We start from the raw sequence: 6,115 nt of genomic DNA on the forward strand, positions 1-6,115 counted from the left end.
TCAGTATTTTATTGTTATTTTTGTTCCCCATATATGTGTGTAAGTATTTGTGTGGGTGTGAACTTGTACACCGGGTTGCAGTATGAAATGTCTATATTACCATATGTTGTAGTAAAAATATTTGAAAACCAGGTTTCGGATCCATATGATGATATGCTATCAATAGAGCCGAATATCAATTATTTTTAAAATTCATTATTAAATAAAACAAAACACACGTAAAATACATGGGACTTTTCTAAACAAAACTATAATCAGACTATTTTACCACCATATTCTCAGAACTTACATCCTTCGCTTTTACATGCAGTTTGGGCAAAATTCAGTCCCCCTAGAATGAGAAACCACACATCTGTAACCAGTTTCATCCTCCTGGGAATGACAGATGTCCCTCAGCTACAGATTCTGATTTTTATATTTTTGCTTATCACCTAATGTTGAGTGTAACTGGAAACCTGAACATCATCATCCTCACATTAGTGGATTCTCACCTTAAAACTGCAATGTACTTTTTTCTCCAAAATTTCTCCTTCTTAGAAATCTCATTCATGTCTGACTGCATTCCTAGATTCTTGTACAGTATATCGTCAGGTGACAGGACTATTATGTATAATGCTTGCATATGACATCATTTTTTTACATATGTTTTTGTAATAACAGAATTTTTTCTCCTGGCTACCATGTCCTTTGATCGATATGTAGCCATCTGCAAACTCCTGCGTTACATGACTATTATGAACTTCAGGGTCTGCAAAAAGCTCATCTTCTGCTGTTGGATGATTTCTCTGTTGATCATATTGCCACCACTTTGCTTGGGACTGGACCTGGAATTCTATGCCTCTAATGCCATTGACCACTTTCTCTGTGATGCTAACCCTATGCTGAAGATCTCATTCTCAGATACATGGCTCATAGAGCAGATGATTATCATCAACTCTGTGATGACTTTCCTCATGACTCTGCTGTGTGTGGTCCTGTACTACATGTACATCATCGGGACAATTCTAAGACTCCCCTCTGCCCAGCAGAGGACAAAAGTCTTTTCCACCTGTTCTTCTCACATTATCGTGGTTTCCATCACCTGTGGCAGCTGCATCTTTGTTTATATCAAACCTTCAGCAAAGGATGAAATGGCCATTAATAAGGGAGTAACAGTACTCACTAGTTCCATTTCCCCCATGCTGTACCCATTCATTTACACTATGAGGAACAAACAAGTGAAAGAAGCCTTTAATGACTTAGTCAAAAGATTTAAATTGCTGTGAAAGAATTAGGGGAATGTTGATGTCAGTATCCCTAAGCATATTTTCTTCAGTTTCTAATTTTGCCTTTTCCTGATCTAGATTTGGCCTTCCATTTGGTACCAGACCTAGTCAAGTCACCCCTTTGATCTCCTTACAAAAAAGCTTCTTTCAGATGATAATTGTAATGAAGAAAAATGAGAATAGAAGTCTCTGGAAATCTAAGCATGACTTCACTCCTAACATTTCCTTTCCAATACTAAAAGGTTTGGGAAACTTGCCTTAAAATATTAGTACAATAGTGAACACCATTCCTTTAAATAGAACACATACAAAAAGCAAACCAAAAACCTTACTTAAAAAATAGACTTAATTTTGAAAAGAATCAATACTTGTCTATGTGTTATAAGAAAAATTTCATAAACCGAAGATATATTTTTAAATGAGGAATAAGTATAAGATTTAGGATTTGAAAGAAGCATTTACTAATGGAAAATCTTTGACATCACACAATTCACATATTTTATTGACTGGATCCTATCTAATATGAAAGTTATTTAAAATTTGCCAAAGGGTCATGAATTAAGAAACAATGCACTTGTAATTTCTGATAAAGATAAATCCTTCACTGAAGTTACATAAAACGTATTTATATTGGTATCCCAATTAAATTGTTTAATCTTGTATGTAGAGTATTTTAGCCAACAGATGGCAGCAAGTCCAAGAAAACTATTATAGGGCTAGAAGAGTGATATATTAATAAGCTTTAAGCCAATTATATTAGGAATGAACAAATGAGAAACAGAATAAAATGTGAATACAAATATCAATGTGATGATATGCTTTTTTAAATGAAAAATATGTCAATTCAGGAGACCAATTTACACACCTAGTTATAATCCCTCAAGGAAACACCAGCATTTCATTATTCAGTACATTTTGTTCCAACTTCCTCTTCCATAATGCAACATAGTAAAATTTCCTTTGATCCTTTTTCTGTATTTCAGTCCACTTCTCATTTCATGGACAGTGTAGGCATGAATTTACCCCTCATTTTTCAACTTCCTAACCTCCAGTTTAGATGACATTCCCACAAGAATTTATTGCTGACCTTGTCTTATGATTCCACCAGCAGGACCCCAGGCCTGGGTTAGTCCGACTCATTCCCACTACTGTCATCACTTACCCGCTGCTTTCATTCCTTACCAAACTGCAATTGCATGTTTACTTCTCCTCATTCTACTCTCAACGGCAAATACATTTGACAAGGTCTCCTCATAGGCCAAATTCTAGAAAGCTTTATGCCTGACACAGACAAATATGAGTTACATAGTAGATAATTTTCCAATACGAGTATTTGAAACTTCTGACAATGATATGTGAGAACTAATATGTGAATAGAAAAAACACAGAAGTAACATTTGACATGAATCTGTGCATAACAGAGTTGGTAAAATTACAACATTTCCCTAATCTCTCACCCAGCTTTAGTGCATTTCCATATCAACAAGTGTTTCCAAGGGGTGGAGAGAAGTAATTCATCTGAACCAGAAAGGCTTGGGGGAGTATTTGGTCGCTTCTGATGCAACAGGAGAGAGAGAGAGACAGACGCGGGATCAATGCTTGTAAGCAATAAATGGGTTTTAAACTTTATTTCTCCCTTTGACTGATTTCAGTTTCAAAGGTATTTTGCCCTGGGATTTCTTCTCTGGAGTTACATCTGGCGGTAGTTGGCAGAACCTCTGAACCTGAAATCTGTCTACATGGGTGTGGCCCTTTGTTGGGCTGACCCTAGAGATAGTGAGGAGATGCCTAGGACCTCCAGTGTAGATAGTGGGAAGGCACCAGTGGCTGCAGTAGTAGAAGGTGCAGCTTCACCTGGGAAACATCTACCTGTGTCCCTTCCAATTGGGGAGCTCTTAGTGGGGGAGTTGGTCTGGGATAAAGCACCTCCAAGAGCGTTTTGGCCTTTCCCAGAATTGAGGAAGGTTGGAGACATCGGAAGCTGCGAAATTAGCCCACTGTGAGATAGAAGGGTGCTTAGAGGCCTGAGTGTCTTTGTAGCAGCTGGCATTGTAGGAACTTTGTCAAGATAGTGGAAAAGGTCATTGAGGAGAGAGACAGACTTTTGCATCACTTGGAGGAGCTGGGTGGTAACCTATGGGATGCCCTTAAAGAAGAGAGACCATTATTGAGACGATGGATCACGCTCCTGGGATGAGGTAGCAGAAGCCACATTGCAGAAGGTTGTTGGGGAGTGGAAGGAAGGAGCGGTGCCTTCAGCCCCGGAGATGGTGGAGGAACTGGAGCTGGTGGAGGGAAGAAGTGTTGGAAAGGATGAGGAGGCAGGGCCAAGAGCTGATCTGCTGCCAGGGCTACTGCCCAAGGCACCGCCTCTACTGTGTTAAAAGCCCACGTAGCTGTAACTAAAACAATAAAATGAAACAACTGCAGGATCCTCAGGGGGAGGAGTCACCCCCTCCCCAGTTTGTGGAGCATGCCGTGATCTGCCCCTATACCCAGGATGAGCTGGTTTACATGAGCGTCCAGTACAGACAGAAGCCATCGGAACATCTGCCTGCATGGCTTTAATGTCTCTGGGATGTGGGGGTGGGAAACATTGTCATGTCAGAAGGGCCCCCACCCATAAGATGGTGAAATTCCTGCTACTCTTCTGGGTCCTCGGTTCCCACCGGTGCCACCTGAAACCCAATCACTCTCACCCCCCTAATCTCAGCACCTAACCAATAGCCACCAGCCCTGTAGAAATGACACCACAATCACCCCATGCCCCTTCCTATATAACCCAGCACCTTTCCCTAATAAAGAGCAATTCTCCGGTGAATTTCTGCTGTGTGTCACTCCTTTCCTTTCATTGGTGCCAAAACCCGGGAGACAGGACACCCCTGGGCCCCGTCTTCCCCCCACAAAAGCAGCAGCTTGCCCTCGTCCTCTTTTTCCAGCACTGGCGCCTCACACTCACCACTCCTCTCTGGCCTTTAGGTAAGTTTTCCCCCGGAGAGGGCCGCTCTTCCCCGAGCTATCACAGCGCCATTAACCGTGATCGTCCAGCAAGGCCCTGATGCTCGGGGACGAGGAAAGAACTCTCCCCGCCTTAGGCCTTCACAGCTGTGGCGGACCCTCAGGCCCCTCCTCCAACAGCCATAAACGAGGTGACTCCTTTGTTGATGAGAACGCTCCCTTCTCCCCCCCTCCCCCTTCCGTTCCTTCCACCGAAAATTCCTTCCGCCGAAAACTCCTAGTACTAGGTTCCTCGTGACTCCGGCACTCTGCCTTCTTAGAGAAGTCTGGGTGACGACCCGCACTTCCTAAGAAACTGACTTGTATACGAGTTTCTGCAGACCACCAAGGATCATTGGGGACGCCCTTGGTCTCCTTGCGGTCTGCTCCCAGTCCGAGGGTCTCCGTTCGTCTTCCCCTGTTTGTCTCCTTCTCTGTCCTTTAGCCATGGGAGCCTCCTCATCCCTCCCTGAAAGTTAACCTCTTGAATGCCTGCTCAAGTATCCAGCCACCCTCTCCCTGACACCTGATATAAAACCAAAACTTCTCCGTAAATACTGCTCCCAAGATTGGCCGACATACCCCCTAGACAATAACAGCCAATGGCCCGCAGGGGAAGCTCTTGATCCTAACATCACTCGCGATCTCTTTAACTACTGCTAGCGACTGAAAAAAATGGACGGAGATTCCCTATACCGAAGCTTTCCGCCTCCTCCTCCCGCCTCCCTCGCCGCCACCTCCACCTCCTTCCCCCACCTTCCCCCAAGTTCTCCTAGCCTTCAAGCCGCCTCTCCCCTCGCAGAAGCCTCCCATTCACTCCCTTCCCCCTCCTTACCTACAACAGCCCCTCCCCCTTCCTCCACTACCATCTCCTCCCCGACCTCACCCCCCTGCAGATCAAGCCTGAGCCTTTCAGCCCCCCTCTAAGTCCCAAGAGCCTCCTCCATCTTTGCCCCCATCACCTGTTTCTCCCCCACAGACTGAGCCAGAACCCTTCAGTCCCCCACCGCCGTGGGTCTCTGCTCTCGAGATATCTTCGCCTGCTGCTTAATAGCAGGTCTGAAAAAGACAGCTCGTAAAGTAGTCAATTTTCAAAAGCTCTAAGACATAATTCAAAGGAGTGAGGAAGCTCCCTCTGAGTTCTTAGACAGACTCACTCAAGCCCTATTACAGAATACCAGCCTGGAACCAGAAACGCCTGACGGGAGACATGTCCTTATGACATACTTCCTAGCTCAAAGCTACCCCAACATTAAAGCTAAATTCAAAATGTTAGAACAGTGCCCCGCTACCCCACACACTGAGATCCTAATGGTGGCCTTTAAAGTCTTCCATAACCGGGAGGAGGAGAAAGAACGCTGTAAACAAAAGGCTGATCAGGCCAATTTCCAAATGTTGGCCCAGCTGATAAAACCACAACCTGGGCAATCTTCTACAAACAAGCCCCCCACAGGAACTTGTTTCAAGTGCGGAAAAGAAGGACATTGGTCAAGGGCGTGACCCTCCCCCAGATCTCCTATCACCCCATGCTCAAGATGCCACAAAAAGGGCCACTGCGGGTCTGATTGCCCAGCCACCCGAAGGGGAGGCTGGACGAACAACCCCCATCCTAAGCCCACCATAGTGGGGCTGGCAGAAGAAGATTGACGGGGCCCGGGGGCTTCTTGCCCGACCATTTACATCACCAAACAGAAGCCCAGGGTTACTTTAATAGTAGACGGTCGCCCCATCTCCTTCCTCCTAGATACAGGAGCCACCTTCTCAGTCTTGCGAGAATACCGGGGCCCTACCACGCCTGCCATTACTCCTATAGTCGGGGTAGGAGGTAAACAGATTTTCCCATTAAACCCCCC

The 6,115-nt window shown here is 44.9% G+C and overlaps 1 pseudogene; it reads left to right on the forward strand.

The window, feature by feature from the left end:
• Nucleotides 1-336: 336 nt before the first annotated feature.
• Nucleotides 337-1,265, forward strand: LOC118934239 (olfactory receptor 6C2-like; annotated as a pseudogene).
• Nucleotides 1,266-6,115: the final 4,850 nt, after the last annotated feature.

The sequence above is a fragment of the Manis pentadactyla genome, chromosome 10, assembly GCF_030020395.1.
Source record: "Manis pentadactyla isolate mManPen7 chromosome 10, mManPen7.hap1, whole genome shotgun sequence".
In the NCBI taxonomy this organism is placed as follows: Eukaryota; Metazoa; Chordata; class Mammalia; order Pholidota; family Manidae; genus Manis; species Manis pentadactyla.